The following is a 25,451-nucleotide window of genomic DNA, read 5'->3' on the forward strand; positions in this document are numbered from 1 at the left end:
CTGGAGCTGTCGAGTTCTCCTGCAGCACTTTGACTCTTGTCCTGACTTTGTTTCAGGTGCAGATGGATTAAATCCATGGCAGAGTGCCCCATCCCGGGTGAGGGGGCTCCCCTGAGAAGGTCAGTCACTGTTTGTGTTTGCAGGGGAGTGTAAATGGTGGCCATGTTACAGCACTGCTCTTTGTCTGTATTTTTAGGAGGCAAAGCTGGGTCTCTGCAGTCAAGGTGAAGTGGACGAGGTGAGCAGTGATGGGTGGACAGAAGCAGTTACTATTGCTCCAGCCTCACTTGCTGGTGGAACTCTGAGCATCCAGTGCTGTGTGTTTTAGGTGTTCCACTCACACGATGCCGAGCTCCCCTCACCAGCCAGACAGTGGGAGCATTACAGGACTCTGTGGTGAAGCCTTGACCTTCTCCATTTGAAGGGGCCATCCAGGTGGGCTTTGGTAACAGCCGAGGAGTTGAGGTGTGTCAGGGAGGAGGAGCGAGGCTCTGCTCAAGTTTCAGCAGTGCCACATCACCTTGTCTGCTCTTAACCGAGGCACACCCCGCAGTGTTGGTGTCTGAGCAGAGCTGGAGCACAGGGCCCAAGGACCTGGGTGTGCTCAGGAGGTGGTGAGTAGCAGAATTGCTGGTTTTTGCCCCATGTGCTGCTGAGATCACATGGTCACGTTTGCTTTCCTTTATTGTAGCTGACTGAGAGACACCAGCCCAGTGACAGCAGGAATTTCCCCGAGGGAGAGGCGGCCTTTTTTTGTACCTGACATGGATTTGCTTCTCCAGATGTCTGAGAGATAAGTGGAGGGCTGGGAGCCACAGAGGGGATGAAAGTGGGGTGTGGGTTGGGAGTCACCGGGAGGGATTTTTGGGTCAGGTTTGGAGATGGGGATGTCCAAGCTGTGACCCCTTAGGCTGTGTAAAGGGAAAAGTCTCATTTTTGATCCCAGTGCTGAGGTGTGCAGGGCAGAGCAGTCCCAGGGCAAGTCATGTCACTTGTCTGTTGTGTACTCTGTGTCTTTTGGCAACTCGTCTCTTTCATGTCTTTTCCCTTTTCCCTTCGAGGGGCCCTTCAAAAACCCTGGCATCAATCTTAGCATTTCTGATCTCTGCATTTCTCAGCCAGGTGACTTTGACTCAGGTGCTCAGACACACATCAGAAGCCATCTCTCTTCACAACCATCCAGGCTGGTGCCTTTCCAAGTCTTGTTCTGAGCTGTATCCACAGCTGTGCACTGCTGTGATCCATTCTGGCAGATTAGGTCTTCTAAAAGTGCACAGCCGAGTGGAGGATTCTGACCTTGGGATTCTCAGGCATCCATCCCTGCGTTTCTTGGGATCAGTGATCCCGTTGGCATCTTCTTCCTGCAGGGTTCTCTGAGCCTGGTCAGCTCCCCATGGGTCTTACCTCGGTCATCTCATTGCGAGTTCTCTCGGTCCTCAGGGTCATTCTTCTTGCTGAGATATTTCTGTCCCTGTTGTGTCCCCCCTTTTGTCCTGTCCTGTGTCACGGGTGTTGGTGTGTTTGGCCTGGAGCTGCTCTGCCTTGTTGCTCAGTCTGGGTGTGGGGGGAATGGGACAAGTCCTGGGGAGTTGAAATTTGTCCTGTGGGGTGTAGTTGGGCTGTAGAGGGTATTCCTGGATTGGCACAAAGTGTCTGGAATTGTCAAGTTCTCCTTGCTAAAAATCAATTTAAGGACTGAAAACATGAGGGGCTGGCAGGTTATACACACCAGAGACAGCTTTTTATTTTTTTTTTTTAATATCTGTGAGACTTATATCCTGATTTTGAGACTCTCTTTTTTGACCAACTTTTTTTTTGTTAAAAATCTTATTTTGAAGTGCCTCAACCAAGGAGATCCTGTTTGAAACTTTATCCCTGTTGTTTTTCCTCTTGCAGGTAGTTGGCAAAAAAGGATGGAGCCAGTAGGAAGTGAAGCCACTGGAAGGCCTCATCCCAGTCCAGCTGTTGTTGTGTGTTCTTTAAAAGATTTTATATTTAGTTTTAACTTTATTTTATATTACTTTTAGGTTTTTTTTACTTTTTATTTTATATTACATTATTATTTTTATTTTAGTTTTTTATTTTATATTACTTTTATATTTTTATTTTATTTTAATTTTTTATTTCCATGTTTTTATTTTTTGTATTTTTAATTTTTTAAAAACTTTTTATTAATTTTTATTCAATTTTTTAATTTTTTATATTTTCATGTTTTCTTTGTTCCTTTTTTAAATACTGTTTCTTACCCAGAGTACGTGGAAGTTTGACCCTGAAGGAGAGAAAAACCAGGAAAAGACTGACATCAAAGAACACTAAATTCATTTGTGCCACACTTTAATATAAAAAGAATAAAGGATAACATGAAAAAAGACCAAGCATTCTCTGTTTTCCAGGCGACTCCAATTCTCTGAGCACTGACCACCCTTCTGGTGGACTTGGACACAGAAACCTTTAACTTGTTAATCCTATTTTTCCCTCCACATATTTTTTATGTTTTCTTTGTTCTTTTTTTTTTTTTTTTTTTTTTTTTTTTCCTCCGTTCTCTTTCTTACCCTGAGTAGGTGGAAGTTTGGCTGTTGGCAAGAAAGAAGTTGAAAAATGACCTCCATGTCCATTGGGTGTCTGGATATAATTGAGAGTGCAGTTAGGGAAAAACCGCTGTATTTTCTGCTGAATTAAAAAACCTGAACGGAGAAAGCTGTGAACACTGTGGTGCCTTTTTTTCCTTTCAGGTCTCATTCTCCCCATGCACAGTATAGCCAGCAGGAACTTGATGTCGAGGTGTATTTCAGAGGCAATAAAACAATTCAGACATTTTATTTTGTAACTCTTTGCACCTCCTTGTTTATTAGCCAAGAAATCTAAAATTAAGCAAAAAAAAAGAAACCCCAAAACAAACCCTGAAGAAACAACCCCCTCCCCAAAAGGATGGAGCACAAGAAAATAATTTTAATTATTAAATTATTTTTAGATTATTTTTATTATTAATTATTATTTTAATAAAGATTAAATAGTTACCCTTTAGGAAACCAGGGTCATTCAATTTTAATTAAGTGTGGTTCTGAATTCTTAGGTTAATGAATTCATATTGTTTAAAATATCAAGAAGTAAATAAAAAAAAAAAATACAAGTACAAAAATATGTAAGTAACAAAAAGGGAACTGTAAAATATGAAAAATAATATCAGTAGATACACTATATTCTTATTATGTGTTGCATGTATTATAATCTGTAAAATATACCTGATATAATGTACATGATATAATAGGTAAATTATAATAATAGAAATAGGCAGATAATATAAATAGATAAATTATCATAGATAAATACATGATATAATAGAAATATCATAATAAGAAATAGAAGAAATATTTAAATATAGCCTAAAATGAAGGCTCTTTTGGTTTTGGCTTGGTTGATGGTGGGATTTTCGTAGTATTTGTGGTTGGGGGTCTTTTGGGGCCTTTATTTCCGGGGATGTTTGGAAGGGGAATTTTGGCCACGTTCTTTTCTGCCTCCTTTCCCTGCGGCAGTGCTGCCACCGTGTGGACACAGAGCGGTACTGCAGCTCCCCCTGCCTGGCACCGGGCTGTGAACTGTAAGGCAATGCTGCCATCCTGTGGATATAGAGCGGTACTGCAGCGCTCCCCCAGGCTGTGATCTGTAAGGCAATGCTGCCATCTCGTGGATAAAAAGCGGTACTGCAGCTCTCCGCCGTAGCAGCCCCAGGCTCTGAGCTCACGGGCAGTGTTGCCGCCCGAGCGCCGAAAGATCACGGCCAAAAAGGCGAGAAAAAAGTGCAAAGACCCCGGACACGTGGCAGCCGGCTCCCTGCGCGCGACCTGGACCACGGAGCCGCCCGGGAACGATTTTTCCGTGGCGTACGCAGGTGCACGGACAAGGGATGGTGGCTGAGCGGCGCCACGGCAGTGTTCGGGCAGGCGATGTGGTCAGGCGCCTGTGCGAGCAGCCGAGGGGGACATTTGGGGGGATGCCACAACCAAGATGGCGGCGCGGCTCGCGGCACTTGACCTTCTAAAGATGGCGGCCAAAAGGGCGGGAAAAAATGAGGACCTCCCCCATGTGTGTCTATTTGACTGCCTGCATAAAAATCCCGACCACGGCGCCGCTCGGGGACAATTTTCTGTTGCGTCTCCAGGTGTAGGGACATGGGCTGTGGGTTTCGCCACGCCGCAGCCGGGTTCGGCTTAAGCAATTTAGTCAGGCTCCTGTGTTAGACACCGATGAGGTCCTTAAGTTTGCCACAACCAAGGTGGCGGCGCGGCTCGCAGTACTCGACCTTCCAAAGATGGCGGCGGGGAGGGGCGAAAGTGATGTAAGGCGCGACGTCACCGTAAAGAGCCGGAGAGTGACGAAAATGACTGAGTGTTGCCGAACAGCCGAGAAGAGCCGACGGCTGACGGATATCGCCGAGTTTCCCCGAACAGCCGAGAGTAGCCGACGGCTGACGGAAATCGCCGAACAGGCAAACCCAGCCGAGTCTCCCTGAACGTCGCCCCCTCAGCCGAACCGAACGAGCCCAGGGCAGTTCCGGGCCGGATTTGCCGCCTTTCTTATTTTCTGAGGTTTTACATATGCATAATGTCTTACAGACTTTCTTCATACATATTTATTTTTTGATCTTGGTTATTTTCGTTTGGAATAGTAATTACTTTATGCTTTTCTGGGCAAGCTCAGTTTTTAGTGGTGGTGGTCTCCAGGCCGTGGGGGGGGGTCTTTTTTTATTCATTTTTTCACCTTTATCTTTCTCATGTGTGCTTTGGCTTTTTTGGCACAATTTTAAGAGAAGGTATTTTTTTAGAGTCTGTGTTCATTTCTTTATTTGTGCTCTTAATGTTGTTATTCTGTTGTTTAGGTTAGTTCTTCTAGTTCATTGTCTGATTATTTGAAGGTTTCTTATTTGTAATGTTTAAATATATGCAAAAAAGTAATAAGCACAGTGTTACTAAATATATTAATATATATAATAATATATATATAATACATATTATATATATGTAGTATATAATAATAAATTTATATATTTTAAAATACTACTTGGAATGTATTCTAATATACTATATTGTATACTATATTTTATACTATATACTATACTATATACTATTCTATACTAATATACATAATGTATATGGTCTTTATTTTACTATAAAGGATTAGTTGTGATTTTTCAGTTTATGCCTCAGAGGCCGGTTTAGATTAAATATCAGGAAGGAATTGTTCCCTGGGAGGGCGGCGGGGCCCTGGCACGGATTCCCCAGAGAAGCTGTGGCTGCCCCTGGATCTGGTGGAAGGTGTCCGTGCCCTGGGTGGGGCTGGAATGGGATGAGCTTTCCCTTCCACAATTCAGTGATTCTGGTGGTCTGGCTGAGCTCAGTCAGCCTGAGGGGCTGTTGCAATTTCAGGCTGGAAGTTAAGTCCTCATAACTTACACTTGCATAAAAGCAAGAATGAACACTTAAAAAAATTCTAGTGCATGATTTTTTTTTAATATAAAAATACAAGGAGAGATGCTTCCTTTTATTTTCTTCTGATTAAATTGTATTTCTCACTTACAGCACAGTAGAAACCCGGTTCTGCTCTGGCTGCTGAAGGACACTGCAGCATCTCCAGGTGCACCTGAAGGCATCTCGACACCGAGAGAGATTTGTTCTGTTTCCGCATTGACTCTGTTGAAAGGTGAACACAGAATGTCCATGGGTCACCCTGCCAGCTCCACTTGGCTCAGCAGGCATCGCACGGAGGGCCCTCCTGTCATCTCTCTGGTGAGTCTGGAGGTGGGTTTTTCTGCTGCTCTGTCCCAGAGGGGTTTTCTGTATTGCTGCTGTTGGCATCGTAGTGCTGAGTTGTGAGGAACATCACCTGTGTAGGGCAAATCCTAAAAAAAAACCCAAACAAAACAACCGTGTCTGCCTTTTGTATCAGAAATTGCATTTTGTCCAGGAAAATCTCACCGGGCCCAGGGCACAGGAGGGTTCCCTCCCATTAGATCAGGAGAGTGCACAAAGCAAACTCCTAAAGGGCCTGGCTGGAGCCTGTTGGGGTCAGCCTTAGCAGGGGGAAGGGTGGCCAGAGGGGCTCAGGCAGGGCTTGGGGTGGGTCTGACCTGCACTGGCCACGTCTGCTCTGTCCTTGCTGAGGAGGGCAAAGGCAAATCTGACAACTGAGTGTGTGCTTGAGCCTCTCACTCAGCTGTCGGAGAATCTGTCTAGAAAAAGGAAGCGGGCTTGGGTTTAGTTTGGTGTACAGCACTTAAAAGTGGTCTTCAGTTATTCCTCAGTAACTGTATCCTGAATTAAGGCTCCACGCCAGAGTTCTTTGGTGAGAGCATTGTTCTAATGGAGGATGGTTGTTCATCTGAACTGGATTTAATGTCTCTGTTATTTTCTGAAGTTCTCATTTATTTTGCTGTGTTGTTGGGGATGTTCACCCTCGTACTCTGGACAGTGGTTTGGGGATTTTTTTCATTCCACAGCTATATTACCTTTTTTTTTTTTTTTTTTTTTTTTTTTTTTTTTTTTTTTTTTCCCATGGCAGTAAAATTCTCTAAAGCACTAAACCGGCTGCAGAATGGCATTTTCTCGGACAGAGTAATGCTGCTTCTCCCAGCCAGCACTGCACTGATCTTGGTGCCATTTTTCACTGTTTCCTGTAGCCCCAGAATCCATGGCTGTCCCTCAGGGTTCTGAAGGAGTGCTGTATTTGGATTTTTGGCTTCAGGATCTGAACTGTGGCATCTGGGCTCTATTCTAGGAACCCTGGAAAAGCAAGCTCTTATTTATGAGGAACCATTAACTCTTGAAAGTCGAGCTCTCTTGCAAGAGGTGCTGCAAAGAGTGAGATTTAACCTTATATCATTTTTGTTTAATCATCTCTGTGAAACCTTAATATGCTTCAACAGTTTCTGCGGAACAGATGATTTCACCCCGAGCATTTCAGTGCATTGTAACACGTACTGCACTGCTTCATGTAATTGCTGTCTTGTGTTATGGAAGATCTTCAGCAAGTTTTCCTTCAGTTTTCATGGTAATCAGCATTTTGTGTTTATCCAGCACAGCATTAGGTTCCTGTTTGTGTCTCAATAATTTGATAGGTTGTTTTTAGTTAGTTGTGATTCACTTCCCCAGATCTTGACTTAACTTTGAGTCACGTCTCTTCTGCCTTTTGTGCAAATGGACTTAATGTTGTTGCTGTCACTTTGTATTGAAATATCGAGCAGCTTTTACTTCTGGGGTTCCCAAAGTCTGCCCTTGGCAGGTGCAGCCTGTGCTTCAACCTGGAGCCCTCAGTCCACAGAGAAATGGACCTTTGGGAAGTTCTTACAGCTCTATTTAATGCTTTGTGGATGATGCTGATTTTCTGGAGGTAGGCTGTCCATTCTGACTCATTTTCTTCTCTCTCCTTGCAGGCTGGACCTGCTGAAAAGCTGAGGCGAGACCAGGATCTGCAAAATCTCTGAGTCTGTCTTGCTGAGGCTGAAGCCACGTTTGCTGTCAACGGTGACATTGTGGAAGATATTAAAGACTGAAAACTTTGGGGTTTTTCCCCTGAGTCACCAGACTCTGTCTGCGGCTGTGCCCTGTATATCTCTTAAAAGAGTTTCTGGGTTTAGAAAGGTTTTAAATACTTCAATATTTTTCTATAACTCAATTATAAAGGATCATGCTGTATCATTGTGGTGTTAATTACTCCATTTGAGTTGGTTAATTAAAGCAAATTATTGGTTTGAGGGTTTTGAGCAACCCTTGGGATGGCCCCTGGAGCTGGCAGCTCTTGTTTAATTTCCCTTCATTCCTTTAATGTCTTTCAATTATTTCTTAAGCAATTACTGCAATTAGGATATACAATGAGGACAGCAGAATTTCTGCCTTATTGGATTGGGAAATCCAAGCTGAGGTCCTTGGAGAGACTGAGGGGATGGGGAGCTGAGCCTCAGGCGGGGTTTTGACAGTGGGAGTTTGGTGAGGAAGAAAAGAGAGATCCCCCAAAAAGTGATTAAGGCCAGTTCTGCTGGCTTTGGGTGCTCCTACCCCAAAAATTCATTCTGGTTAAATGGGACTTGAAGAAGGCGGGGCGCTGGGCGGACTCGGGGTGGAGCCGGGGCACTGTGGGGCGGGGCCAAGAGGCGGCCGGGGGCGGGGCCGGGCAGTGCCGGGGGCGGGGCCAAGAGTCGGCCAGGGGCGGGGCCGGGCAGTGCCGGGGGCGGGGCCCAGAGGCAGCCGGGGGCGGGGCCGGGCAGTGCCGGGGGCGGGGCCAAGAGGCGGCCAGGGGCGGGGCCGGGCAGTGCCGGGGGCGGGGCCCAGAGGCAGCCGGGGGCGGGGCCGGGCAGTGCCGGGGGCGGGGCCCAGAGGCAGCCAGGGGCGGGGCCGGGCAGTGCCGGGGGCGGGGCTCCACGGGCGCGGGGCGGGTCCCAGGTGCCAGGACCCCGGACCCCACCGGAGAGTTCCACACCGAGCTCATGGAGCATCGGCATTTTCCGGCACCGATTTGAATCCCCGCCCGGCTCCCAATTGGCGGGCTCGCTGAGGCATCGGCAGCGCTGATTGGACAGCGGGTCCCGGGAACCGCCCCCGGCTCCGCCCCGCGCTCAGCACCGACCCCGATCCCCCCCGGCCCCCACAGGTGAAGCTGTAATGGATAACGAGGGGACACACCAGGCACAGGTGGGAGTTGTAATGGATAACGAGGGGGCGGTTTAAGAGGGGGAGCCTCAGCTCAGTTCGGTATCCAGCTGAGAGCAGTGAGTGCTCGGGTCCTGGCTGTGGCTCTTGGAGTGAAGGCAGGAGCACGTGGGTTTGGAGCGTCACTTCTGGAGGCCACGAGGGACAAACCTTTATACCCAGCAGCAGCAGAAGGTAAGCCAGTGTGGGTTTATAGGGGGGACTTTTTTTTCTTTTTCAGCTTCGTCTCACCAATCCCTCCCCGGTGCTCCCAGAAGAAAAAGGAGTTATGGAGACAAAAGGAGTTCAAGTTGATTGAAGAAATTCTTCTTCTGTTGCTGTCTGTGTTTAAACTGGAGAGATTTTCTTTTCTTCTGGAATTTTAATTAATAGTGGCCCTTCTTTGTGGCTTCTTTTCAATATGATGTTCTTAGGTGGTGTGTAGTGTTTTGTGTGACTTTTTTGGTGTTATTTATTGTGAGTAATTTGGTTTTTGAGTGAAGGTAACTTTATGTGGGTTTGTTTGTATTTGAGGTAGAATTAATTTAAGTAGCTCTTTTTGAGAGACTTCTGAAATGTGTTATTGGGGTTTTGTGTGTTGTGTGGAGGGATTCAGGTTGGGTAGAGCTGGTTTTTCTGTTTGGTGGTTTTTAGTGATTTATTGTGTGGCTTTATTCTGTTTGTAGGTAGTGTGATGAGGGATATGTGGTGTATTTATTTCATGTTAGAATTCGTAGTTCACATGGTCAGAGTATTTTTTAACTGAGTTTTGTTGTTGAATTATTTTTGGGGTATATTGTGTTTTCCGAATAATTGTTTTTTAAGGTTTATAATGGTGTAGTTGGCTGTGGTGTGAGGTGTAGGGGAGGCTTTTATTTATTTAGTGGTGGCTTTTATCATGGTGAGTGTGTTGTGTTTGTTTTAGTGGGTTTGAGACAGTGTGATGTAGTTAATTTTTTACAGGTTTTTTAATATTTATAATTAGATAATTGTTTGTTTTATTATTGGGGTTTGTTTATTTAGCCTGCTTGACTACAGTGTATGTTTCATATTTTTGCATAATTTAGGAGATATTGTTTGTAGTCAAATGGATCTTTTGGTTTTGTGTGTATTTATAGGTAGTCAGTTTGTTTTGATGGTTTTGAGGAATTATGGGTTTATTGAGTCAGGAATAATTGTTTTTGGTGCTGTTAATTTGAGTATATTTGTGCTGTTTTTATTTTTGTGGATTGATTTGTTTATTGTTCGGTGCTTCTCTGGGTTTTTCAGTCTGCAGCAGGTTTAAACAGTCAGAAGAAAAAGGAAAAAAAAAAATCTTTGCTTTAGCTGGCTGAAACTAACAGAGAGCAAAGGAGATCTGTGTGCTGCAGTCTGTCTGTCCTTGGGCTGAACACACTGGACAGGTGTTGGAGTCCAGGGCATCCCTCTGGGCGCCCTGGGAAGTCACAGACCTCGGTAGAGAGGCCTGGGACCCAAGAAAGAGGGTCTGGGGTCTGTGCAGGGGGGTTTGCCTGGCACAGAGCCCAGGAAGACACAGTCTTTGATCTTGGTCCATGAGAAAAACATCTAACACAGAGAAGAATTGCAAGTCACAAAGGTGTTACTGAGAGTAGTGTAGTTATCACTGTGCAGAAGATTTTGTAGTTTTGGATTTTTAGAATGTAGATGCAAAGGGACAAGATGGTGGTTTTAGGGCGGTGCCCTGGGTTCTTCTTCTTCTTCTCCCTTGGCATCCATTTTCTGCAGTGACATGGGCACAAAATAGTTTCAGTGGATTGGATCAAAGTAGAAATGACCGTGTTAGTATAGGTGATAGACATTGGCACAGAATTGTAAACAATGGGTACGTAGTTATCTGTATAAGAGGTAGCGACCTCCCATCACACGGGGGAGTCGCCTTGTGTCCGAGCTGCTGTGAACACCATGGCCGGACACAGGAGGGGAGTCGCCTTGTGTCCGAGCTGCAGTGGACATCATGGCCGGACACAGGGGAAGGGGAGTCACCTCGTGTCCAGGCTGCTGTGAACACCATGGCCGGACACAGAGAATTGTAAGATAAGAACTAATAAACAACGCGAGAAACCAGAAAACCAAGACCTTGAGACTCCTCATCATTCTCGCTCTGAACACCGAGCACCGAGCTCAGCACAGAACACAGAGACACAGAGTCAGACAGCAGACCCTAAATCCTTCAGAGGTCAAGAGGGAAAATCACTCCCTTCGTGCCCACACGAACCACCAGCCAGCTTTGGAATCTCGGGTGAGGAAACAACCGGATTGAAACCCCGAGAGACAGGGAATGCACAGGAGTGAACACTGTTTTCTTAAAACAGGCTGCGTGCTTTTTCTTTCCTTGCTTTGCTCTCAAAATCAGTCTGGAAGGTACAGAAGGCATTTTTGAAGGAGTTATTTTAAATTTTTGAGGTTTTTTGGTGTTTAAAATATTTATTTTGGAGGTGGTGTGTTTGAAGTTTTGGCTTAGTTATAATGAAATTATTTTATTTTTAATTCGGGGTTTTTATGTTTTTTTTGTAGTTAAAAGTTGAGACTTTTTTGTTATTTTATTAAAAGAAAATAGGATTTGTTTTTGTATACAGTGATGGGATTGGTGTATATGGTGTTGACTAAGGATTAAAAATTCTGTGGTTTTGATGTGTTAGGTTAATGAATTTATATAGTTTAAAAGATGTGGGTTTTATGCTTATTTAGTTAGAGGCAGGTCTTTAAGTTGGGGGTATGCCCAGATATATAAGATATGCATCTTGGAGGTTTTTTGAGGGGAATGGACATGGGGTATTTTTATTATATATTATATTATGCTATACATTATTATATTATATGTTACATAATATATATTATATTATATATTATTATATATATTATAATATACATCATTATATTGTATTATTGTATTATATTGTATTATTGTATTATATTGTATTAGGTAGTTTGGCTATCAGTAATAAGAATTGGCTTTTTTTTTTGCTGGACTTTGGTTTGTGTTTCCTACAATTGATATATTTGTGTGGTCAGGGCAGTGGTGTTTCTGGTGCAACTCTGAGCATCCCTTATTGTTTGTGTGTTTCAGGTGGTCACTTGTCTCACACTGAGATCCTCTCACCCAACAGCCCTGCTGAGATCATCCGTGGATGTTTGGTTTTCTTTATGGCACCTGACTGAGACAGCAGGAATTTCCCTGAGGCAGAGACAGCCTTCCTTGGCACCTGATGTGGATTCTCATCCCTGAACATCCCAGAGATAAGTGAAGGGCTCAAAGCCACAGAGGGGATGAAAGTGGGGTGTGGGTTGGGAGTCACCGGGAGGGATTTTTGGGTCAGGTTTGGAGATGGGGATGTCCAAGCTGTGACCCCTTTAGGGCACGTGAAGGGAAGGTCTCACAGTGCTGAGGTGTGCAGGGCAGAGCAGTCCCAGGGCACGTTGTGTCACTTGTCTGTTGTGCACTCTGTGTCTTTGTGTGTTTTGTTTTGTGTGTCTTTTGCCTTAACCCTTCAAGGGGTCTTTTGGAGACCCCAGGCATTGTTCTTAACATCTCCCTGTTCCTTGGCCAGGCACTGATATCATTGAACTTTGATTTAGGAGCTCAGACACACATCAGAATCCATCTCTCTTCACAACCATCCAGGCTGGTGCCTTTCCAGGTCTTGTTCTGAGCTGTATCCACAGATGTGCACTGCTGTGATCCATTCTGGCAGATTAGGTCTTCTAAAAGTGCACAGCTGAGTGGAGGATTCTGACCGTAGGATTCTCAGGCATCCATCTTTGCGTTTCTTGGGATCAGTGATCCCGTTGGCATCTTCTTCCTGCAGGGCTCTCTGAGCCTGGTCAGCTCCCCATCGGTCTTACCTCGGTCATCTCATTGCGAGTTCTCTCGGTCCTCAGGGTCGTTCTTCTTGCTGAGATATTTCTGTCCCTATTGTGTCCCCCCTTTTGTCCTGTCCTGTGTCACGGGTGTTGGTGTGTTTGGCCTGGAGCTGCTCTGCCTTGTTGCTCAGTCTGGGTGTGGGGGGAATGGGACAAGTCCTGGGGACTTGAAATGTGTCATGTGGGGTGTAGTTGGGCTGTAGAGGGTATTTCCAGATTGAGAAAAAGTGTCTGGAGTTTTCAAGTTCTCCTGCAGCACTTTGACTTTTGTCCTGACTTTGTTTCAGGTGCAGATGGATTCAATCCATGGCAGAGTGCCCCATCCCGGGTGAGGAGGCTTCCCTGAGAAGGTCAGTCACTGTCGATGATGAGAGTCACATATTTCACATTTATTGGCACTCCAGTGCAGGGCACCTGCATTTACAGCTCCAAACAAGTGAGTCCCTTGGTAACCCCCCCTGGGGAGCAGCTGGAGCCTGCTCTGGGCTGGGGGACCAAACACTTGGGGCTGACACAGCTCCACACTGAGGGGACTTGGTAAAATGCCTTCCTATGTCCTGTGGTTGTTTATTTATTTATTCATTTATTTATTTATTTTTATTTTTTTAAGCTTTCTACAAGGCTTTAACCATCAACCTGGTAAAAATAAACTGTAATGACTGAAGACATGAGGGGCTGGCAGGTTATACACACCAGAGACAGCTTTTTTTTTTTTTTTTTTTTTTTTTTTTGGGGTTTTTTTGGGGTTTTTTTGTTTTTGTTTAATAGCTGTGAGACTTACATCTTGATTGTCAGACTCTTTTATGGCCAACATTTGTTAAAAACCTTATTTTGAGATATGCTGCTTCAATAACCAATTTATTGTAAAAATACCTTTAATGTCAGAAGATTAAGGCACTAACACCAACATGCCACCGCCTTAATGTTTAGCAGCAAAACTTGATCTTTACTGAAGTTAAAACTTCATTTTTTTTTCTGCTAGTAAAAGTTAATGAAGGTGTTTATCAGCTTTTGCTGGCCTTTGGTCATACTCAAGGTCATTAAAAAATTGCTCTACTGCTCTAAAATAATTACAGATTTTAGACCTCCCTCATTTTCTCCAGACTAGAAACATGTGAATTGATTTTTTATCTCCTTCCTTTTGGTTTGTGTGGGTTTTAAGCTGCATGGAGAAGGTGTCAGTGGACACGGCACCCAGGGCATGGTGCTGGGGAGGGCAGGAGGGGAAGGAACTGCTCAGAAATCCAGGAGCAGCAGTGGATTGGGAGCTGGTGATCCTGCCTCAGTCGCACTCTCCTGGACAGTCTGTGCAATGATAATATTCCTATTTCCCCTCCTGAACATGGAGTTGGAGGAGAACAGAAGTCTTGGTGGGAAGGGGAACACCAGGGAACAACTGCTGTTTGTGTCCTCAGAGAGCAGTGGGGAGAGCCTGAGAGAAACACTGGCTGGCTGAGGGATAGTTGTGTCCCCTCTGGAATAAATCCCTGTGTCTCCTCAGAGCTGCTGGTTTGCAGTAGAGTTTGGGCACATTTTGCTGCAGCTTTGGTTTCTTAATAACTGGAGATCTATGGATTGCTGGGTGCTTCCCATAAGTTCTCCTATTTTGTAGGAGCTGCAGGGTGAGGTCAGTATTCTGAGGGAGGCCCTGGCAAAGCTGCCGAGGGCAAGGAACACGGAGCATCCGGGGGCTTCTCCCACCTGAGTTTCTCCTGGAGCGTGCTGCATGTCATGCTGGATGTTTAACCTGGCTTTGGGGTGTTCTCCTGCAGTCCCAGCTCCAACTGCTGCCCCTGAGCCGAGGCCTTGCTGTGTCCCAGCACTAAACCCGGCAGGTGGGTCCTGCTTTTCCAGCCCTTGAATCCCATGGGCAATCCCAGATTCCCGGAGCTCCCCTGGGCACAGCCTGGACTCGCTCCCTGGGAGCTGCACTTCAGTCTGCCTGAACCAAGGACCTCCTGTTTGAAACTTTATTCCTGTTGTTTTTCCTCTTGCAGGTATTTGGCAAAAAAGGAGAGAGCCAGTGGGAAGTGGAGCTACTGGAAGGACTTTTCTCTCTGACTCCTGCATAATTCTTTGACCATAACCAGAGCCTCGGTTTCATTTCCTGTCTTTTCCAATAAATCATTGCTTTCAGCTGGAATGTGTTCCTGGTGTCCTCCTCCTCCATGGATTTGTAAATAGAATTCCTGATTTTTCCTAAGTGGAATTTTGTTATTCCAGCAGTTGTGGCTCTTTTGTTCCACTGAAACTTCCCAACTCTGCTGAGAGTTTCTGCTGCCAAATAAAAATAAGATTGGAGGGTTTTTTGATTGTTACTCCCACAAATGCAGATAATTCTTGGATAGGAGTAACTAGACCTGTTGAATTCCCACTTCCCTTTAAAATCAGAGCAGAGGCAGCAGATTTGAAATCATCGTTCCATGACCTTCCACCAAAAGTTTTCAATGTTAGAAATTCCTGAGCTTGTTTTCCAGGCAAGCTGGGATTTAGATATTATTCCTTCCTTTTATTTGATGCTTTTCCTCTCTCTGATTTTAGTGAGGGAATATTTATTTTTTCCAATTTTCCATTCTAATTGGAATTTTGGTACTTCTTAGGGGACATTTCCAAGGAAATTTACCAAAATAAGGATGGTCAATCAGGAATTGTTCAGCACCATATCCACAGAATTCTGGGAATTCCCAGGAGAACTTGCTAAGTTTTAATTGCCACGATTCATACCTTTGTAAAGTTAAATTTACTGCATTGTTAATTACATAAATCCCATTAAAACTTAAATACTGGCCTAGTTGTTGTTCCTTGGACACAATGGGGTGGTTCTTTCCTGCCTTGGCACATGTGGCTGCTCATCCCAAGTGAGCTTCCCCATAAAACAGAATTTGTTTCCAAGCAAAACTGGGAATTGTCTACTAAACCTTATTTTCTGGGAGGCACTGGGTTTGTTTTTCCAATCACTGCATAATCAAGGAAACTCCTGGAGCTGTGTTAGGCAGTGGCATGAGGGGAGATCTGCATTTATTTATTTTCTTCTTTTTATTATTTTTTTTTATTTTTGTATTTTTTATGCTCTTTTATTTTATTGTGGTTTTTATGGGGTTTTTTGTTTGTTTTGTATTCTTTCAAAAAATTATATTTTTTCTTCTATTTTTTAATTTTTAAATTTTAAATTACTTTTAGATTTTTATTTGATTATTTATATTTTTATTTTCATGTTTTATTTAGCATTTTTAATTTGTATTTATTTTAATTTTTTATTAACTTTTATTCAATTTTATTTATTTTTATTTTATTTTTTCTTGTTTTCTTTTTTTCCCATACTCTTTCTTACCCAGAGTATGTGGAAGTTTGGCTGTAAGGAAGAAAGAAGTTGAAAAATAACCTCAATGTCCACTGGATGTCTGGATACAATTGAGAGTGCAGTTAGCAAAAACCCTCTCTTTTCTGCTAAATTATAAAACCTGAACGGAGAAAGGTGTCAACACTGTGCTGCCTTTTTTTTTCCTTTCAGGTCTCATTCTCCCCACATACAGTATTACCAGGAATAACTTGATGTCAAAATGTTTTTCAGAGGTAGCAATAAAACTAAGTAGACATTTTATTTTGTTACTCTCTGAATGTCCTTATTTATTAACAAAGAAATTCAAAACAAAGCAAACAAACCCCACCAAAAGCCCCCATGAACAACCCCCCCCCCCAGAAAACACAGAAAGAGAAAATATGCCAATATTATTCTAATGAAAATTAAACCTTTTCCCCTTAGAAAACCAGGCTAATTTAATTCCACTTAATTGTGGTTGTGATGTGTTAAGTTAATGAATTTATATAGTTTAAAATATAATTTAAACAAACAGGAATTAAAAAATAAATACAAACAAAAATACAAGTAATAAAGACAAAAATATATGAAAAATATCAATAAAATAAATTATTCCGTGTTATGTATAATATATAAAAGAGATATTAATATAAAAGATAATTTGTAATGATAAATATAGATCTCAAAATTATAAATATAAAAAAAATTGAAATATAGCCTAAAATAAAGGCTTTTTTTGTTTCAGTTTGGTTGATGGCAGGGTTCTTGGCGTTGTGGCTGGGCGTCTTTTGGGACATTTATTTTAGAGGATGTTTGGAAGGGCATTTTTGGCCACCTTTTTTGCCTCCGCTCTGCCTGTCCCCTTGGCCCGAGGTGAGCGGCAGTGCTGCCACCCTGTGGGCACAGAGCGGTACTGCAGCTCAGCCCCGGGCAGAGGAGAGCGGCAGTGCTGCCACCCTGTGGGCACAGAGCGGTACTGCAGCTCAGCCCCAGGCAGAGGAGAGCGGCAGTGCTGCCACCCTGTGGGCACAGAGCGGTACTGCAGCTCTCCCTCGTGCCTGTCCCTAATGTGTGCAGCAGCCCTGGGCTGAGGTGAGCGGCAGTGCTGCCACCCTGTGGGCAAAGAGCGGTACTGCAGCTGTTCCCCGTGCTGTTCCCAGCAGCCAGAGCAACCAGGACGTGGCTGCTCTCTTTGCCAGGAGGCGAGGGGTGCGGAGCAGGGTGCCTGGTTTGCCCCGCTGCATTATGTTGCGGTGCTGCTGCATCACAGGAGGAAAGAGCTTGAGGTGCAAAGGTCTGAGCGGCATGGTGGGAAATGGGAGGTGAGGAAGGGTCGTGCTAAGGATGGAGTTAGTCAAGGAAGAGACATTTCTCGTCCAAACGAAAGATCTGTAAAATCCTAGCACTGCCTCGTGTTTAATGTGTTTTTACTTCATATTTATGTCATCACAAAAAGCAAGGAATGTAGATGTGACTGGTTCCCACTCTTGCAATGTGAAGATGTAAAAGCCTGTTGTGGTTTGAAAGCAAAGTGAGTGAGAGTCTCCAAGTCAAAAATACAATTTAACAGGTAGAAAGGTAAAAAAGTAAAATAAAATAAATGCAATAATACCAAAGACCACTGACAGAGTCAGAATACAACCTGAGCAGGATGGTGGAACAGTCCAGATGAGGTGGTCTGTGATCCTGTAGAAAGGTCTGGTATCTCTGCTCCTCTGGGAATCCAGTGGGTCGGGGCTGCTTGTACTGTCCCAAATCCCAGATTATATCCAGGTGAGAAGGCTTAGCTCCTCCCCCTGGGTGGAGCATCTCACCAAGGGATGATGAGTCATGAAGTGGGTCCTTGATGGCCCATTAAACAGAGAGAGCTCCTGGAGGGAGTTCCCTGTGAGTCCTGGGCAAGGCATTGATGGGCCATGAGCAGAAGAGCGCAAAGGAGGGGCCTGGGAAAACACTGCCCCACCTGGTTCCAACAGCTCATGAAGATGGTGATGGAATAAATACTTTTGTACATCCTACACTACAACCCGGGACAGAGCCTGAATGAGAGAGAGGGGACTCCAGGCGGCTCTTTAAAGGTGCTGTTTATTTCATAGATTGAAGTCACAGCAGTCATGGGTCGTGGGTAAGAGAGCCAAGCCTATAGCTGTCAGCATCAGCCTATAGGCAAACCTGAAGCCACTTTAGCTCCGGTTACAATGCATTATGTAGTTTTCTTTATTGAGCATCTTAATACATAAAATCCAATCAGCATTGTACACAATACCTTTAAATTTATAGCCTATCACAACTACTATTATTACCGTATTATGATTAGTACTATCCAATCACATTGAGTTAGCATGTTACATTTTAAGCTTAAAGTTGTTTTTTCTCTTTTCTTGCAGTGGAAAATTCTTTGACTTTTTTTTACTTGGTAAAAACATGGTTTTGTTCGGCTGGGTTTCTCTATTTACTTGGTAAAAGCATGTTATTTTTTGTAGATGCCTTATCCTTTGATCTCAACCATAAATGTTTTCTTCCAACTCATCCTAACCTTTGTTCAGTAACAACAAACTCAGCAATCCCTAACTTAAACATTTTTTTTATTCTCCTGTATCCAAACTTGCTTTTATTTCTATTCTGCTTTCAGGTTCTACATTCAGAGAGCTTCTGCTAAGCATTCATATCTGTAAAACTCTACCTGCAAACCTTCATTGTTCCCAACATGAAGGTTTTTTACAGGCTCATGTATTACTCTGTCTTTTACTGCTTCAAGCTTGGCTTTTCCCTGGTTTTTCGATATCTGTGGCATCGGGTGTCACAAGGGGTTCCTCAGCAGGGGTTTTAGGAGTCGGTGCTCATTCTGCTTTTTCTGAAGGTGTGTGAAGGTGTGCTACCCCAATGGCTATTGTTTCCAGTGAAAAGTTTTCCACCTACGACCACCAAGGCATGCACGCGTTTTAATCTTGTAGCCAGCTGTACTAAGGTTTTTACTTTCTAATCCAACACCCGTAGCAGATTTCTGTTTGGATTGTGTCTGCGAGAGTTGGGATTTGTGCTGGAGAGGTGCCATTGGGAAGAAAAGATGGAGCAAATCCTGAGTTACAGGGAAGAGGCCTATGTATGAACTCTATTAATATTTCCCTGTAATTCTGGGTATTAGGATTTGGCCTGGGCTGTCAGGACGAGTCTCAAACAATCAAACCGAGCCCCTGAACCCGAGCATCTGCCGCTGTTTTTGGGAGGCTGCACCCACCAGGGAAGCCAAAGCCTTTGAAGACCACAGGTAAGGGTAACAACTGTGCCTTTTTTTATCTTCTCCAGGTCTCTGGCAAGTGTCAGACAAGAAGGAACCAAAACTCCTCGGGGCCCTGAGAAAGAGACAAGCAGAAGATCCAGACGTTGGGAGAGTTTCTGCGAGTGCCTGTTGGTGAGTCTCGTTCGGTGCCATCCCTCAGTCAGCTCCAGAGGCGCTCCCGGAGCACATTCGAGCCGTGCCACGTCCGCACCCAGCCAGGTGTGGGCGTTTGCCCCTCACCAGCCCCGGCAGTTGAGAGCCGCAGGTGCCCCTCTGGTGGCAGAGGAGGCATCAGACCTGGCACGGTCTGAGACTCCTGGTCTGGGAAAAGAGAAACAAGAGAAGGAAGGATGAGATCCTAATGAACCTGGGAGGCAAAGAGATTAATAACCTACAGGATAGCAAAGAAGTAAGGACTCTGTAACTTGGGACCAAGGAGCACAGAACCAATGCTTTTCTCTGGGTAATTTTGACTGCACCAGTCTGTGAAAAAGCCAGTAAAAATCCTGCGTGATGGAATGACTTTCTCTGTACGAGCCAGGCAACGTAATGATAAAATGATTCCCGTTGCACGTCCTGGCTAGAAAGAAATCACGCCTTGATTCTCTAAGCCCCAAAAAATTGTTGTTTCAACTCCCGAGTTTTTGCTTTTCCTGCAGTTTCTGTGACACGAGCCAGAGATCACGTGCATTGACTCGAACGGTGCGGTGTAAATTTTCTTTCAGAATCTCTGTAAAAAAAATGAAATGCAGTCCCATGAAACTGGGTTAGGCCAGGCTTAGACACCAGGCCACAGCTCACGGGCCAGCGATAATGTCCAGGTTTTAAGGTAAGAGTTTAGGGCCAGAGGACAAGGCAAAGCTATAGCCTAAGTGACTGATGTTCTGCAGGGTGCTGGAAGAGACACTTTCCAGAGCCACACTTAAAGCCAATTTGCCTTCCAAGGTAGTTCAGCCACTGGATTTCCTCTTCCCACTCGGATGGCAAGGCTCGGCATACCCACAGTGGAGAGGAAACTGAGTTTAGCCTGGTGGGGTCTCCTCTTCAGCAGAGAACAGAGCGTGCTCAGGGCAGCCACGCTCACCTTCCTGACGGTGTACCAGGGACCCAAAAAGCTACAAAGCAAAAAGACTCCTTCAAGTGACTCACTTTCCATCATAACTGAGGAGTAAGTAAAGAGCTTTCCAAAGGAGGTGAGTACACATGGTACCAGAAGGGGAGTGTCTGAGGTAAAAAGAGGACATACATTCCTGGGGGTAGAATATATAAACAGTATGCTGAAATAAAGAATTGATAAGGGGAAAGAGAGAAATAGTAAGTAAAAACAGATCAGCTCTTTATGTAAATCATAAAAATCTGCGGGTTTGACTGGTATTCTGTGTCTTTGAATTCAAATTTTGTGGTAGGAAAATTGACGATGAGAACTTTGGAACAGGAACAAAACCTTTAAAGGACGGCCCAGCGCTCGTCCAAAACCTATCGGACCTGCGCGTAAAGCTTTCTTCCTACGGTATCGTACCCACATTGCATAATCTCATATTCAAATATGAAATGAAATAGGAGCTAAGTCATTTTAAACCCTCCCACTGACACACCGGTGATTGCGGAAGCCCAACAAGCTACAAAATGCCAACTGTACTGCTTTAATACCACATTAAAAGAAAGGTGTAATTATAATGTACTTTGCCACTATTACCTCCTCATGTTCCATGCGCTCATGTTGTCAGTGATAACACTTAATCAAATGGAAAAAAAAGATAGTCTATAAGATAAACCTCTGAGCATCTTCCTTAAGGAAGGCTAAACACTGTACCAGCTCTTAATGGAAACTCTTTTGCTCAGAGAATTGTAAAACTATTTGCTAAAAAAGAAAAAAATTAATGGATTTTAGCTAAAGAAAAGAGTAGATTTTTTTAAGCCTACAACTCCATCTTGGAGGAAACCTCCACCCTCTGTGCTGCCTGTACTGTTACCGCCCCAGTCATCCTCACCAAATTAGAACTTTAACTTTTACAAGTACATGGATGCTCAATAACGTGTCACTGCTTTATTGCATGCCTGCTCTGAGTCTTTTATTTATACTTGAGAGGACTTTTCTCTGCATTCATACTCAGCTGTCACTCTGAGTGTACCCCAGGGGCTGCAGGGGAGCAGGACACGCACCCTGGAGCACAGTACAAAGCTGGGGATGCTCTGAGCGGGACACAGGTTAGCCGTGACCCCCCAGCACACAGTGACAGGTGTCCTTAGCCCACCCCAGGGGTGCCAGGAGCTGGGTTCCCTGGAAATGACACCTAGGACAAGTATTCAGCCGCTGTCTGATCAGGCTGGAAGGGACTGACACTGACCCTGTGGGACTGCACAGCTGTGAGCACATCACCCACCAAAGACAAACAGAGGAGTTCCTGACAGGTACCACCCCCCAGGCAGCCCACAGCACTCCAGGGACCAGCACTTGTCCTGGGACACCTGGACAAAGCACCTGTGCAGCACAGGCCAGGTCACCTGCACAAACCAGGTGTGTGTTTTACAGCTGGAGCAGGGAGAGGCTTGCTTTTTATTTCTGACTTTTTAGTTTTCAGAGGATGAGGGTTTTTCGAGTTCCTAATGTTTACTGTTTTGTTCCACAGCAACACCTCGGTGATGCATTCCAGGTAACAATCGGTGCCTGTCCGGGAAAGCCTTGGTCGGTAGGGCCAGGTAGCGCTACCCAAGATGTACGTCAGCTTTATGCTGAGAAGTGGGAAATTCAGAAGAATACAGCCAGGTTCTTTTTGCTGATGACACTCGTATAGATGTGTCTTGTGTTCCCTTGTTCTGTGTGCTCCCCCTCCCACTTCCTTTCACTCTGTCTTGTTCTTCTTTTTCTTGTAAGGAACGAATCCTCAATATTTATTTAATAAATGTTGCTCAATCCCTCTCCCTGTTCTGTCCTGCTTTTTGTCTCCCTCCCTCACTCCCCACATCTTTGTCTTTCCTTTTTCATTCCTCTTTTCCCTTTGTCCCTCACTGTGACTCTTTCTTTGTCCCTCTCGTCATCCTTTTGCCCGTACCCGTCCGCACCTGTCGCCCAGTCCTTTGCACTTATTGTACCCTTCTCTCCATAAGCCTCCCCCCTTTCAGCCACACCTCTCCGTCTCCATCCCTGCACTGTGCCTTGCCCATCTTCCCCCCGCCAGCACCTGCCGTGGTCGTTTCCTCTCCGGTTCCTCGTTTCCCTCTTTGTCGCCATATGCATCTGTCCTTGCCATGTGTCTGGCACTCTGTCTTTTTCTCTGTCTTTTTCCATGCCTCACTCCCATTCCTTTTTTTATTCTCTGTGGCTCTGTGGTGCTCCTTGTGCCACTTTCCCACAGGAAATCTAGGATCCTGGTGTCCCATTTGCTATTTCTGTTCTTTTTAAATCCCTCTATGCTCTGCTGGCCATCTAAGGTTTTTTGTTTGGTGTTTTTTTTTTTTTTTTTTTTTAAAAGTTTCATCCTGCACCCTGATCTTAATTTCCCCCCCCCCCCCCATCTTCTCTGCTGCCAATCCTTTGTGTCTCTTGCCTGTGACTGCAGGGGTAAGGAGGGACCGCAACCCTTCTGGGGGCTGTTCCCCTTTCTTGTTGCAGCAAAGTCCCTTTTTGGGGGGATGTACACTCGGAAAGGGCTGGAATAAAGCACCGTGCTGCTGTCCAGGGCAGTTTGACTCATTCTCTGCCTTCTTTGGGGGTGAGGGAAAAAAGCTGAGGGGGAGGGGGTGGAGACTTGGGGGCTCTGATGTCATTTGGGGCACCATTTGGGACCAAGAGGAAGCCACCTGGCAGTGGAGGAGCAGGTGAGTGAGGAATGAGGAGGGGTCATGCTGGGTGCCCTCCCCCGGATGATCCCAAAGCTGCCAGAAAATTCACAGGCACGGGTGGTTGTAGAATACTAAAACCTGTTAAATTTTTGTTTTTATAGATATTGTCAAAAATAGGAGCTTGTCTCTAAATTCTTTTGGAAAGAAACCCTCTCTCTATCCACTCTATTGTACACAGGAATGTAGGAAACTCTGACCAGGGATGGGTAATAGTTTTGAAAATAATGCCTATTGGTTTTGTGTAGGAATGATCCAATCAAGTGCTTTGAAACCATCAGAACAGATGCTGAGGCTGAAGGGAATAAAACAGGCTCTCCGGCAAATTTTGTCTCCGTTCTCCACCCGCCCCCAAAGCTCGCCGCAGTCCCCGGCCGACCTCAGCGGCAGTGTCGCCCCCTCGTGGACAGAGAGCGGTACCGCTGCCCCCCGACTCAGAACCAGTTTTAGTTCCGCTTGTGAAATCGCAGTGCTCGTCTGACATCAGCCGTTCTAGGAAGTTAAGGGGTAGGTGGCCTTGGCATCCCTTCAGCCCTCTCGTCAACTTACTCTGAAACATTCGGGTGCCAGTTATTCTAGCTCTTGAACAGAGGTACCTTTTCCTTACAGGTGGCATAGTTTGGATTCTGCTTCCTAAAATTTCTAGTGTTTCAGGTTTTACCACAGAGACCATCTGCCAGGATGTAGCTCTTTGTGAATCACGGCAGTCCCGGGTGTATATTTTGAACTCCTTCCGAATGTCAGGTTTGAAGTATTTCTTACCTCAGGAAAACAGCAGTCTTTTGCATCTACGTATCAGGTGTTGAACTTTTGCATTTCTTGAATTGTGCACGTCACAGAATTCCTCCCGGATGACAGCTGCCAGCAACTATGGCTCTGCTCGGTCACGGAGTTCAGGGGCTGTCTCCAAAGCCACCTACAGACACCGGAATGGAAATCTTTATTTACTGTGTAAAAGAATCACTCTGATGCATCAGCCAGGGTCTAAATTCTACCTTTCAAAAATACCAACATTACATGAGTTCTTTCAGATTAAAGCTTCTGTGGAGTCAGGTCTGCCCAGCCCTCGAGCGTCACGCACTTCCCACGAACCGGTCTCGCCAGGACGGCTCGCTGACTTTTCCATCATGGGGAAAGAAGCTCCCATTTGGAGTCAGAAGCCTCGTGTGTCCTGTGGGGTTCCCCTCCTAAAACTGCAAATTTTGCAGGATTTCTTATAGTAGAAGTTTCCTGGGAGCTATGTCTCTGGCTGGATTTGGGCTCCTGCGACCGTCACGTGAAGCGACCTCGAGACCCCAGGGTGTGTGGATTTCCTTACCATTGAAAGGACTTATCGTTCGCATCCGGGAGCCACGGTGTGAAAGTGGGTGTCACCTCTTAAATTTGCAAATATCACAAGAGTTTTTCTAAATGAATGGTGCTGAGAACACAAGCTCCAGCCTGCTTTGGCCTTAGAGTTGCCTCCTCTAAATGGCTCTTTAGACACTAGGTTGGAAAGTTCCTAAATATGCCAAATAGCCCTTGTTTACAGCCAGGAGCCCAGATCTGACCTTGGGATTACACGTCTTAAAGTTCAGATCATCAGAGGATTTCTCCCAGGTGAAGCCTGCTAGGGACAGCTTTCTCGCTGGCCTTAGGTATTCGGAAGGCTACTTCAAACCCCGTAAAGATCCAATCAGAAATCTTTCCTACCTGTGGAATCCAGCCACTTTTCTACTCAGGTGCTATTGTAGAAAACCAGGAATGCGCTTATCAAAATTGCAAACGTCAGACAATTTTTACCGGACCGGGACTGGCAGATGGTACACCGCCGTTGTCGAGACAGCCACAACACCCCGAGTGCTTCTTTAAAACCTCAGAAGGCTTCAGGCATCAGCACCTTGTTATCTAGAAGTCTTTCATATCTCTTCTATGTAGCCTCCCATGAGCAGATCCACACAGCTCTGGCTCTTTCTCTTTCTTCTCTCGTCCTTCTGCAGTTCCAGCTCGCTCCTTCCCGTCCCTAGCACGGCCACCTAACCCCGTCCATCCCTCACGTGCCCTGCAGTCCCCTCCTCCTCGTGGCACGGCCGGCAGACTCCAACTGTCCATCTACCAGGTAAGTCACTCTTTTATTGCACCCATAGCTGTGAGGGCAAGGCTGGTCTCACTCTTGACTAATTAACATAGCTGCAATATATGAGAGGCAAGACTGCCTTTACCCTGTCTCTATCTGTATCCCCACAGTACACCTCCGGGTGGCCTCAGATTCTCATTTCCTCTCTATCCCTGAGCCCCCGAGGGGCTCACAACATCAGTTTATCAGGAGAGTCCACGAGGCACATTATGTTACAACTCGTGCGCCTGGCAGGGGAGTAATTTTCTGTTCAGAATCATCCCTATCCCAGCAGACCAGAACATTTGGTGCTCCATTAAGTCTTGGCAAAGTTTCAGGGACCTCATGACCTCCAGG

The 25,451-nt window shown here is 45.1% G+C and overlaps 1 long non-coding RNA gene across 1 annotated transcript; it reads left to right on the forward strand.

Annotated features, from left to right (window-relative positions):
• Window positions 1–332: 332 nt before the first annotated feature.
• Window positions 333–989, forward strand: LOC310909148. The gene is made up of 3 exons (XR_014590007.1): window positions 333–465; window positions 541–614; window positions 692–989. It is a non-coding gene; the product is annotated as an uncharacterized lncRNA (long non-coding RNA).
• The last annotated feature ends 24,462 nt before the right edge of the window (window positions 990–25,451 follow it).

This window comes from Zosterops lateralis (genome assembly GCF_965231275.1).
Source record: "Zosterops lateralis genome assembly, chromosome: 4".
Taxonomy (NCBI): domain Eukaryota; kingdom Metazoa; phylum Chordata; class Aves; order Passeriformes; family Zosteropidae; genus Zosterops; species Zosterops lateralis.